General features: G+C 37.8%; 2 long non-coding RNA genes across 2 annotated transcripts; one reads left to right on the forward strand and one right to left on the reverse strand.

Moving 5' to 3' along the window:
* The first annotated feature begins 7,412 nt into the window (after positions 1 to 7,412).
* Positions 7,413 to 8,814, forward strand: LOC132044200 (uncharacterized). The gene is made up of 2 exons (XR_009412071.1): positions 7,413 to 7,842; positions 8,675 to 8,814. It is a non-coding gene; the product is annotated as an uncharacterized LOC132044200 (long non-coding RNA).
* Positions 8,815 to 9,038: 224 nt separating this feature from the next.
* LOC132044198 (uncharacterized) lies at positions 9,039 to 11,518 on the reverse strand. The gene is made up of 2 exons (XR_009412070.1): positions 11,360 to 11,518; positions 9,039 to 11,283 (listed from the first exon to the last, which is right to left on the reverse strand). It is a non-coding gene; the product is annotated as an uncharacterized LOC132044198 (long non-coding RNA).
* Positions 11,519 to 13,441: the final 1,923 nt, after the last annotated feature.

Below are 13,441 nucleotides of genomic sequence, written 5' to 3' on the forward strand. Positions count from 1 at the left end.
GTAGTTGACTAATGAATTGTGTGGGATACCTGTATAAGGAACTCCCCCAAAACATACTTATAAGACCCTATATGACTAGTTTAACATTCGAGGACGAATGTTCTAAAGGGGGGGAGGATGTTATATCCCGTATTTTGTACATTGGGACATTCCGAGTTAATTACGATAAGTTAAGGACAAGACTATTCCGGGATATGAGGTTGAGACTTTTGACCTCCGATTTTGTTTGAAGGCATAAGTTGCTTATGATTTTATTGGTATGGAATATTAAGGAAAATTTGGGGTTAAAAGTGAATTATGAAAAGTTATTAATTTTTCATGAAATGGACATGTTGGCCGTGGGAGGTGATGTGGGTCCCACCCTTGGTTGGCCAAATTTGACTAGTTCAAACTATGAAGGGTGCATGTGATTACTTTATAATGGTAGGGGCTAAAAGTGGAAAAAAAATATTCTTGAGGGGGGTCTAGGTGGCCGGCCACTTTGGGAGTGTGCCATGGCCACATGGATGCCTTGTATATGTAATAAAAGATGACCAAGTCAAGTGTATTTTTCATCTTCTACACTTAGAACAATCAAGAAACTTGGAGAGAAAAAAATGAAGGCCATATTTGGCCATGGAGAGGAAAAATGGAGGTCCAAAAATAGCCATCAAAAAATTTATTTCTTCTAGCTTTTCTACTAATTGGAAGGTCCTAATCAACATGGAGTGGTTGTTGGGGCAAGCAAAGCCTTTGTTCATGCAATTCTCAACCTTAGCCAAGTGAAGAACTAAGTGGAAAAAGGTAAGGTTCAACCCTTTTTTATATGTGTGATGGGTGATTTATGTATGTTGTAGTATGTAGAAACGGATGGAATTCATGAAATCATGCAAGTTGGGTTGTGGCCGTGAGGGCTATTTTTGGTAGACTATGATGGACAAAATTTTATTTGGTATTTTTGGTTGTTGTTGTATGGATTCTATGATAAGAATGATGGTTTAATGATTCAAATTGAAGTTGTAATCGTTTGTAGGTTGTTAGGGAAGGTAATGTGATTTTATCATAGTTTCTTGTATTATTGAGGTTAATGTTATTAATGTGTAGATTGTTGGTGTAGTTTATGAATTTGGAAGAAAGAAATGTGTTGTTGTTGTCCCTATGGCAATTGGAAGGTTTCGGGTTTGTGGTATGTTGGTTGAGTCATTTTGAATGTTGTGCGGGTTGTTTGAAGCATTCTTGAATCTCGTTTGAATGGTTTCAGATTAGTACTTGAACGTATGAGCATTGATATTGGTTTGAATGTAAGTAGTTGAATTGAATATAATGAATGTTGTTGAATTATGTAGAGAAGAGCTACTAACGTTAGAATGCGTTTGAATTGATTATTGATGTTGCTAGTTGGTTGTTGGTGTTGTTGTTGATGAATTTGGCCGAGTTGAATTCTCGGGGTTGTTGCGTTTACAGGGGAAATGCTGCCCAAATTTCTGTAGAAGTTAAGTGCTAGTTTGGAATTGAATGTCTAAATGCCTTTAGTTAATGTTGGTATTTAATGACGTATTGTAGATCTTGGGAAGTCCGCGACGTAAGTTTGGATTAACTTCGAGAGCAGACGAGGTATGTAAAGCCTAACCTTTCTTTCTTTTGGGCATGTCTTAGTTGTAAATAGGCTATGACACGAGCCTGAGGAAACTCTATTCTTGCGAAAGAGCATGTCACGATTCTTATTCACTTCTTAATGTTGACATTTGTAATGTACTAGAATAAGGGCCACTTATGTCTTTGGTATGAGTGGATTTCAAAGTTTGTATAAAAGTGTTGTTCTAAAAGGTTCTATGTCGAAAAAGGGCCGTAACTTTCGTAGACGGAACGATCGCCTCGATATGCTCGTAGGAGGTTTTGTAACATATAATGACTATATCCTCCATAGGCGGGCTCGGATTGGGTTGACGCTCGTCCGTGGGTCCCGCGCCTTTCCTTTGTCTGATTCTAACGACTTTTGAAAGGACTTTGCATGACTATCGTCTTAACCCTCGGGCGTCGATCACTTACTTACCTATCGGGTCTGTAATGACGATTATGTTCTCGATTTCCATAAGCTACTTCATATGGTTTTGAAACGTATCCATGATCTTTAAGTTATATTTGATATGTTCTCGAACGACATTCGGAGGAAACCTGATTTTTGACTATGGTTTTGGTTTTAAATGATAGTTCGTTTGACTACTCGATGGAGTTTTTGTAAATGTTTTTAAATTGCATATGGTTACTCACGACTCTGCTCGTGCATTTTATTATTACCTCTTTCGCCGAGTCCCGGGCCGGTTATGTCATCGTGCGCACTATGTTATATTCCGGAGTATGATGTGTCCGGTTCGCCGAGTCCCTCGCTAAAGGACGGGGTACCGTGTATATTTGGTGTTATGATGTGTCCGGTTCGCCGAGCCCCTCGCTGCAGGAGTGCACCGTGTATGTTTGATGCTGTGATATGTCGGGTTACGGAGATTTGAAACCTTCCGGTGTTATGCTGTGTTATGGCGCCAATGACGGGAGGGCGACCATATTCTAAGAGCCCATGCATGATTTGTGTTTTGATAAGTAAGTATTTTGGCATTACGGATTTTGCATTTATTTTACGTACTTAACTTGTTCCGATTATGATTCTTTACTATATTTCATGCTTTACTCGGACATATTTCGTACCGACCCCCCTTTCTTCGGGGGGCCGCGTTTCATGCGCGCGGTACGGATACTTATTTGGATGATCCACCGGCTTAGGATTCTGTTCGGTACATCTTGGAGCGCTCCCTTGTTTTCGGAGCCTATACTTTGGTCCGGATACACGTTATTGTACATACGCATATGTTTATTCGGGGTACGGCGGGGCCCTGTCCCGTCATATGATTTTGTTATGATTCTTAGAGGTCTGTAGACATATATGTGTGGGTTGTGGGTAATCACTGTTAGGTTATGTCAGAGTGATTTGTATTTTGGACGTCCCCCCTGTACTATGATAGCCTTACCGGCTTGTGTGTGATATCATCTGTTGAAAGAGATGCTTATGATCTGTATATACATCTGTGACAGTTTTGGGGCAACGTTTCACCTTTCTGTATGCATATGTTATTTGTATACTGTATAAGTTATTCGTATGCTATTTCTGATTAATGGGTGTGTACGGGTGCCCAGTTCGGGCACTAGTCGCGGCCTACGAGGTTGGGTCGTGACATGGCTAGAGAGTGAAAATACTTGGTATTTTTGTCCCCATCTTTCAGCTAAAGGCATCTTGATTTTTGTCTCTCAATGAGTTTCTTGACTTTGGCAATCACTTCCCGACTCAAGTTTCGGGCTAATAAACTTTTGTTTTTCTAGCTGAGATGGAACCCTGGTTTCTGTTGCTTGCTCTAAGATAGCTAGTTCTTCAAGTGCCTTGCATCTCCTTGTTTCAAATCTGCCATAAACCTTTTTATTCTACTTGGAAAGATCTTTCTTCAAGTTTCTCAATTTTTGAGTTAGCACAAAATCTGGGGTGCCATTAAGCTGAATAATTCGCCACCATCCTCTCGTTATGTCAAGGAACCCTCGTATGTTGAAACCACATATTTTGGAATTTAAAGTAAGAAGGTGGTGCATCCCATTCCCCATTCTCTAGTAGTATAGGATTGTGATCTGAGATGACTCTTGGTAGTACTATTTGTTTGATGACTTTGAAACTCCCATTCCACTCTGAAGAGACTAGAAATCTGTCTATTCCTAGAGGGCATGGCAAAGTTTCACCTATAGACCAAGTGAATTGTGCCCCTTCCAATGGTAGATCTATAAGCTGAAGATCTTCAATTGTCTCCGAAAAGCATCTCAAAGACTTAGATCTTCCGGTACAATTCAGTCTTTCGGTTATATATCTACACACGTTGAAATCCCCCCCTACAACCTAGTTGTCACTCCATAGACCCCTGATTCCCCCAAGTTCATTCCAGAGTTCCTCCCTCTCGATGTTAGTGTGAGGGCCATATACACCTGTAAATCCCCATCTAAAGTCCTCTAGAACGCTCTCAAAAAAACAAGTGATTGAGAAGCAACCTTGGTGGAAATCAATGCATTTCCACATTCTCTTATCCCACAAGATGATAATGCCACCCTGGTTCCACTAGCTTTCAACTCTTGCCATTACGCTTGTCGTTTCCCCAAATTTGATAGATCAAGTCGATTGCTCAAGTTTTCCATTTTGGTTTCGAATACATACAACATCTGCTTTCCATTTTTTTTACCAGAGAGGATATGGTACTCCTTTTACCCTTTTCATTAAGACCCGATGTTCCGGCTCAATACCTTCACTTTCATCTAGAAAAGCTATAGTGATGCTGCCCTACCTTTTTTGTTACTCCTTCATAGTTGATCCCACAAATTAAGTTTTGGACTTCAATCTCCCTTTCTTCTTCCCTTGTCTCTTCTTGTTGGGTGTATCGAAAGATTTTTTCCTTTGCGATTTGCAATTGTCTGTTTTTGTCCATTCTCATAATTAATTCAAAAATTTCATGCTTAAAACCTTCACAATTAATCCCAAAGGCTTTGCGTGCCTTCCCCATAGTCAACTTTGTCCATTTGGAAATCTCTACTAAATTTGGTTCTTGAATTCTTGTCTCAATTGATCATCTTGATCTTTGAAGCCGGTGGAAGTGAATCACTATGTGAGTTCGTATCGGAACAAACGATGGCGGAAGAAGTAGAAGGCGCCAACCCAACCTTTGAGAAAGAAATCTGAGATTATTAATGAATGTTTCAGCCTCCTCTGCTTCATCATCAGCCTCGGAAGATGATCCCATAACTTCTGCTTGTGGGAGAGAGACAGTATTGGTGGTGTTAGCGTGGAACTGTTGTGGTAAAAAAGCAATAGGAGAGGAGGTCGTATCTTCGAGCATACTCCGTTCGTGAATATGCCCATTTGGACGCCTCTCCTGAGCCTTTAACTTTCCTCTAGAATGGGCCTTTCTTTTTGGGTTTATATTGTAATAATGAATGAAATCTGAATGGCCCATTTTATCTTCTTTATAAGTTCTAGAGCTGCTTGCTCCATTGGGCCCAATCTGATTAAAAGCCGACTTGTTGATACGGCTAGGTAAAGGACCCGATACTTTTAAATTTGAATGAAAGGGTTTTTTGTCCAGCTGTCCACGCACGTGCTTCGAGTAGACCCTACCATCGGCTTCTTTCCCCAAATCAATCTCGAGTACCGGAACTCGAACTTTAAGCCTTGCTCGACCCCTGTTTCTCGAATCGGCTTTGGCGTAGCGACTACATCCTTCAAAATCGAGATTTCAAATCTCCGATTTTCAACATCAAGATCTAGCTTATACGGGGGCTCCATCGTGGAGTTTCTAATACAAATTCGGCCCAAGAATAGTGACTTCGATTCTTAGTGTCTTCGTCGTGTCAACAAATCCTCCGCAAATATCACCGATAGATTTGAATGTATCAAACCTCCACGCATTAATTGGGATTCCGAAAGCCTTGATCACTTTTGACCCGACCTTTGAGTTGATAATTCGTGCGTAGCAGGAGACCACCACTCCGGTGATAAGTGACAACCATTCAGAACCAATCTCGGCATGAACTCTCATAGCTTCGTCTCGAAGGCGGTTCAAAAAGAAATTGGTTGTGGGCCATCGAAATTACTCTCGTACGGCACGTATTTTCCACCTATTCAAAAACCATTTTTGAATCACCTCGTTGTTTGACCGAAGTTGAAAGGATCGTTAAAGGTTCCGACCAAGCATCTTGAAAGGAAGCTCGGTGACTTTCATCTTCTGTCACCATGTTTTTTTCCCGTGTCGAGGCGCTGGTGGGTTTTGAAATCTCCGCCAATGAGGAAGTTTCTTTGCCTCAACATAGGTGTTTGGGCCGGTGTGAATTGGTGTGCTTGAATACGAAAGAAGATTGCTTCCCAAGAATTTGATAATTTTTTCTACGATATCTCCCCATCCCGCGTTATGCGCAATTTACGGAATGATGACCGCATTCATCCTATCCCCCATCCATGACTCAATGCGTATGAAACGACCATAACTATTAAGGTTTGCAAAAACCCCGTAATAGTAGGCTTGAGATTTCCATCCCCATTTTCCGTAAAAAATTCCGGTCGTTTGGAGGCTTGTCGAGGGCCTCGCACACTCGCGGAAGTTTTCTTCTTCTATTTTGACTTTTGAAGAGAATCTTTTCCCCCTTTCAATCAGAACAAACCACCCGTCGCCGGAATCTATAATCTCAAAAGATTTCTTCCCAGAAATAAAGAAGATTTTGTTTTCCATGAGAAGAAGAAGAGAAACGATGACTAACAGAAGAAAATTGGCCGGAAAAAGGTTCTTGGTGGTCGGAAAAAGGATCTGGTTCATTTTGGAAGAGAGAGAAGGTCGGAGAAAGGTGCAGGTTGGTCGAAGGGTCATATCGGAGCAGTAAGAGAGTGATCGGAGAGAAGGTTAGAGGAGAGAGAAAGGTCTGAAAAGGGTTTTTAGACTTACCTCGGGATTTGAGCCTGGAAGCATTTTGAAAAAGGTTAGTTTCTTAAAATAAAATAAAAACAGCTTCAGCAGTCGTTGTTCTTGCTCTTCTACTCCTTCATCTGAGTCGGGCTTTCAACTTTACTTCACTTTGTTTTTGGTAGAATCTCATCTCGCGAACCCATATTAATTAGATGTACCTCGCGGGAATGAAATGAAAATATTTAGTCAAATGATACGCCACCCCATAGGGTGACGTTTATGAATGTAAATAATAATATCCCTCGAACTCGTGTCAAACTTTGAGATCTTTGATCACAGAGGCTCAGACTCATGGTTCCGAATATGGCAAAGGAACCAAAATCATGCCGCGGCTGCAAACTAGGGGACATTCTAGTTGCCTTGCCAAGCGCATGTCGGTTCCTACCACGTGATATCACTGTGAGATCATCATTGCCTAAACCGAGGGATAACCTTTCCGGACTAGGCATGGCCTCAAAAAGGATTTTTTTTCATTGGCCCAAACGTAGTATAAAGTTCAAATCAGTAAAATTTCATCAAGCGTAGCATTCTATTCTTTAAAAGAAAAGCAACAGCAGTTGTTTTCGTTTGATGAAGAATCTGTTCGTTTCCAAAGCATGTTCATTCCCATGAAAGAGGAATATTTCAGCAGGCAATAGAAACTCAAGGTAAAATTTAACACAACAGCTCAAGTGTAGTGCAACTTTTTCTTTAGAGATAACATAGCAGCAGTTTTTTACAGTAACCAGTCGTAACAATAGCTGAAGATTGCAATCATCTTTAGCAGATTCAGGCCTCAAGTGCAGCTGCTCTTTTCAGGGCAACAAGTTTTTTTTTTTAAAAAAAGAATGTAACAACACAGCTCCTCACAAGATGGACAATATGTTGATCACAGAGGCTCAATTAACAAGGATAGCCACCATTAGTTTCCCTTGGATTTGCAGCCAAAGTAACACGATGAGGCAACAACAAAGAGAGTTCTCTATTGCAGTATCCTTATGCCTGAAAATACAGCAACCATTTAGCCCCAAATAGTGGTTGCTTGCCTCCAACCGCAACACGTTCAAGAGTAAACACCAAGGTATAGCAGTAGTTTTCCCTCAAAAGGCAGTGAAAATGTTTTTCATAAACGAAAAATTTATCAGCCCTTAAATACAGCAATTGACTTCCTCCAAGTGGAGCATCTGTTTGCCTGAAAGTGCAACAACACTTTGGCCCAGGATGCAGTGTTTTCCTTACCCTAAAAATGAAACTCAAGAGACAGTTATAAAAGGGATCAGCCAGCCTAAACAACAAGAACTTATCAGCGATGGGTGTGGCAAACAAGCAGCAACAACTAGTCTCATTCAAGGTGGCATCAATGTAGTATCGGTTCATTTTTTGTAGAACACAAGCAGAAACAGAAGACCCAAAATGCAGCCGTTTCAGCTCAAGAACACAGCAGCAGGTCTCAAATGCAGCAACCCGTCAAGTAACAGCCAAAGTAGCAACTCAAGGAGGTTTAGGGACTCCCCAGGTCATGCAAAGAAGAGAAAGGGTGAAGAATGAGTATTCAAAGTGAGTAGTTCAGTATTCCAATGCAGATATATCAAGTTTATCAAAACAGTGAGTGAATTTCAATATATAATCAATCACACAACATGGAATTAGTGCTCTTAATCTATCTAAAAGGGATTTAAGTGTCACAGCCTAATACCTCATTTCCTTTCCTTATTTCAACAGTTTTTTAAACATCAATATCAAACAGCAAGTTATCAGGATCAATCTAGGGATTCAATACATATTTTTGAGATTCTAAACAACAAAAAAAAGGAACCTAGCCAATCAAAGAGTTAATTGGTACTTAGTTTGTATTTAATGAACCTAAAGCAGCAAATTTTGTATTTTACTTGTTAAGGAATCATTAAACATATTTTAAACTTACAAGTTCATAGAAAGAACAAGCATTTGAAAGACCTCAACTGATTTTGATATATACTAAAACCGAACACGTATTTAAAGATTTGTAAAAGAAAGATAATTTGAAACTTGACATGGGAGTTAGGGATAATACTTAAGACTCAGAACAACTAGGTGGCACCCTTATCCATCTTTAGTTCTTACCATAATATAGCTTTTAGAAAGGAAGGAAGTGAAATCTTAGGAAAAATAATAGCTGAAACAAGACTCTTAAACTTATGCAGGCAGAAAACAACAACAGGCACATACCAATGGACAGACATAGCAGACCAGAGAAACCTAATGCTCATTAATCCAAACAGATTTCACACTTGTATGAGAATTCTGGACTTCAACAATCTTAGAGAATTCTAACAGGCAGTACTGCAAACAACATCAGGCAATTATAAGACCTCCCTCATGTGTATTATGAAAATCCCAAATAGGAAAAGAAGACAGAAGATGGAGGAAAGGAATAGAAGCACATACATGTCATTCAAACTTATAAAATAGTAATTGACTTTAAACCTCAATTATCATAAAGAATGTTAAGTTCCTTTAGACATAGACAACTGATCAGAGAAAAAGGAAACAAACAAAAAAATACTCTCCACTTAGTTCAAGTTAATGAAGGACCAACAAAACATAGCTTATACAGTTTGGAGACTTGGAAAAGATATGATCATGCCAAGATTTTATTTCAAAAGAAAACATCTCTTCATTTTCCCTTAAACAGGGCTGGATCCATACTAAAAAAAAAAAAAAAAAAAAAAAAAAAAAGGTTCCCTCTTTCTGAGGACAGTAACTGAAAACAGTTGGGGTTTTGCCACTTTGATTGCATACACACATGAACATAGAGTTTACTTATCAAATGCACAACAAGGTCCTATTCCATTCTACTACCCCAAATCCAAGTTTACCTTCCACTGATCATTACCGGCTTAAGGAAACAATGATATGAGGGATACAAAAAAAGGATAGACAGGGCAGGTTAAGAGGAAGCACATTTGCTAAGATAAACATATTCATATTTTTTACCAGTTAAGATTGCTAAGTTATAGTTTTCACATGGTTTATTAGTCACTACTCCAATCTTTAGCAAAGAACTAAATGACCACAGAAGAAGCAGAAAGAAAAGAAGAATATTAAACAAAATCAATGCTTAAGCACCTCAACATATCATGTGCTAGCTAAAAAGTCAGAGAGCACCAACTCTGTCCTTAACTATTCAGCCCTGAATTTCAGAAGGAACCAACATCTCAAGTGAAGAATGAAAACCTTAAACAACCAAGCTAAAATCTTTTCACTTCTTTAAACAAGTCAGGAAAGGGAGACTGAAAAGAAATAATGTTGAACTCAAAGAAACTGATTTAATCAGTAGCAAAAATTTCACAGAAAATCATATAGAACTCAACATGGGCTTGTTAACACAGCTTAGAAACAATACTTTAAATCAAATAAAAAGATAGGCTAATGCTAAAGTTAGTGTTCAGTCAAAAGAAAGGATAGTGCAGCCATGCTTGAAGGCATTCGCAACTATTTTGGAAAGAGAAAGTGTAAATTAGTTTTAGCCCAAACCAGATCAAAATTTCTCCTTTAACATTCAGACTTAAGCTTTCTAAAAGAAACACACCACAGCAAACTCTAGAAAAAAAAAAAGACAAAGAGACATGAAAACCTTAATCAACAAACTAATATTTTGAATTATGCAAAAAAATCCAATAGGACATAAGCATGCTAAACCATTACTGTTGTTTTCTCCAAACTAAGCAGCAAAGAGAAACTGGAAAACCATCTCTTAATCTAAACTCAAATGTGAGTTATTTTCCTCCATTTTTACATTACTCCAAGAATGGCTATAAATTTTATTTTATTTGCTAATCCTTGAACAAGATATCATGCTATCCAAAAGTTACCTTTTAAGAAATAAAAATACACACCTCAGATTTAAAAGAATCCAGTAATTCTATGTTTTCTATTCAAACAGGGACTCTACATTTAGATATCAACACCACAAAAGAAGATAATAACCCTAAAGATCATGCTAATCAATACTACTTTCTCAAATAGAACAATGAAGAGAAACTGAAAAGATGATGTAGAATTTTCAACAAGATTGAGTTGCAATGGTAAACAAGACCTCAGCAAATTAAATCTTCATTTAGATAAAGAGGGGAGAATCAGATGAGCATCCTTGTTAAACTAATGAGAAAATACTTACACATCTAGGACCATATGAAGAACAGTTAAACTTGAAGTAACTAATTCATATTTGATTTATCTCAACTAAACTAATTAAAGGGAAACTAGACTAACAACCATGCTAAGGTAGTGTATATAATGCCCACAGTTAAACAAAATTAATATTTACTAATAGTAACTAATCTTTAACAACACCAAACAAACAAACCACATACACGCTAATCACTCATTAATAACTACTCAATAATAAAAACACATCAATACGGATTTAAAGACAAAATTTTAAAGGAAAAGGGTTGAGGACTACATTTTTTAGAAAGCGACGGGGGCGACGAGAGTTGACGACGAACTACCTTTCACCTGAATCGATTTTGGACTAACGGAAATGAATTCCAAAAATTAAACTTGAGCGAGAACTTCCTCGAAACTCAATGGCGCAGTCGGGTTTCTGAGTGTTCTCACTCTTGGGGTTGTCAAAAACCCATTTGAGGTGTAAAGACCAATTTTTTGACCGCTGAACTCCCTCTTTGAATATGAAGGGAACGGGTTCTATTTATAGAGCCCAAAAATGTTCAAACTTATGTCAACCAATGATGTGGGACTTGCTCCACTTTTTAATTTCGTTTTCAACTTGAATTTCAGACTTGAATAGCTGTAAAGATGGCTGAATCGTACAGGACAGAAAAAGGAAAAACCAAAAGGAATTGAAAACCCAATTTGAAAGTTACCGTTGAAAGCTTTTTCTGATGGAAAAAGACAAGAACAATAACTTCTTCGCCCAAAATGGTGAAGCCAAGGCTGGCATGGAAAAAGCTTGAACCATGCCTAATTTGGCATTTGCCAGCTATGGCTTTGTTGTGTTTTTCTATTGAGGTCCGTTTGGTTGATTTTTTGGAACCAAATGGAGAGAAAAGGCCATAAATAGTCCCTTATCTATGGGAGTAGGTCTAAAATGGTCCCTTAACTATACACTTACCGATTTTAATTCTTTAATTATTCAAAAACTTATTAAATTTAGTCTCCGTCTATTTTTTTATACAAACTGCGTACAAACTCATAAACCTTCGTGAGATTAATCGTTAAACCATTCCTCAGACCTATATTTCTCTCTCCCTGCTTCTTTTTCCTCAAGTTCATTCTTTAACCTCAACTTTTTTCCTCAAGTTCTCTCTCACGTTTCGTAACCGATGGACTGCGTCGGTTAAAACCGACGGAAAACCGACCCAGTCCGTCGGTTTTGTTAAAAAAAAAAATTAAAAAAAATGGACGGTCTCACGTCGTTTTTTTTTTTTTTTGAAAATTAAAGAATGAAATGTAGGAACTTGAAATCGAACCCGAGTATGTTCCTTGGCATTAAAGGGCTTTACCACTAGACCACTGATATTTTTTGTTCATATACTTACATTGATTTAATTTGTACTGGTTTTTCGCTCTAAAAACCGACAGAGTCCGTCTCCGTTGGTTTTTTTATTTAAAAAAAAAAACCGACGGACTCCATCGGTTTATTTTATATTTTTTTGCGCATTTTTGTGCAAAAAATAACCGACGCAGTCCGTCGATTTTCGTAAAAAAAAGATTTAAAAAAATTATTAAAAAAACAGACGGAATCCGTTAGTCTTTCCGTCAGTTTTTTCCATCAGTTTTTACCAGTTTTTTAGTAGTGTTTAAGAAAAATGGTTACAGAAATTTTATGCCTGAGTTTGTCTTTTCGAATTTTAGAGACTCAAGAGCGACACCAGTGCCAAAATGCTCTTTTTTTTTAACAAGTGGAACTTGAGGAAGAAGAAGCAGGGAGAGAGAAATATATGTCTAAGAAATGGTTTAACGATTAATCTCACGAAGGTTTATGAGTTTGTACGCTGTTTGTATACAAAAATAGATGGAGACCAAATTTGATAAGTTTTTGGATAGCTAAAGGACTAAAACCGGTAAGTGTATAGTTAAGGGATCATTTTAGACCTCTTTCCATAGATTATTTATTTATGGCCTTTTCTCCCAAATGGAAGACTGATTTTGGTCTTAGGTTTTAAAGAGTAAATGGGTTGGGTCGGTTCATGGATTTGGGCTCGATATTTGGGCTACAAAAGAATCTGATTTGGATTTAAAATGTGGCAATAATTGGGTTTGAAGTCAAGAATACCCTTTTTTGCATTTCAATTAAAACCAAAGCTTGTCCAACATAGCAAATTGAAACCCAATCCTTGTAAAATCCAGACAACCTAATTAAACTAATTGGAGTGAAATTGAGATGAAATAATTATTCAAATTAATTAATTAAGATTCTTGACTCTTGCAAAGTAAAATATGACTTTAAATTGTCAATTAAAATACGTACTAAGTTAAAACACTTTTTTTTTGTCATAAATTGTTTTTCAAATTGATAAAATAGACTTAATTAGAGGTTAAACTTATACGTAAAATATACATGATATATGTTAGGATATTTTTCCAAATGAAATGGCGAAATATTACCAAAAACTATTTTTTAGAAAGTATTTTTGATTTTTTACGAATAACTCTTTCACTCTATTTGGGACTCAAGAAGCCTGACTAGTTAATTTAAATTTTTGGAGGACAAAAATTGGGTGTCAACAGCTGCGCCTTCATTGTGAAGGGATGGCAGAGCCGTCCTTGGGTAACGAAATTTGACAAACCCGATTTTTGTCCGACCAACTCAACTCATTTCTTAAGTGAAAAGTGTATGTGATTTTAAAAACTATGGTCGGGCTCTGGCGTTGGGTTTCCTACATATCTCAGGCTACATGAGAGTTCAGGTCATTTATAGTTCGACTCGAAATTTTTGAAAACTT

Source organism: Lycium ferocissimum, unplaced genomic scaffold (assembly GCF_029784015.1).
Source record: "Lycium ferocissimum isolate CSIRO_LF1 unplaced genomic scaffold, AGI_CSIRO_Lferr_CH_V1 ctg3814, whole genome shotgun sequence".
Lineage (NCBI taxonomy): Eukaryota > Viridiplantae > Streptophyta > Magnoliopsida > Solanales > Solanaceae > Lycium > Lycium ferocissimum.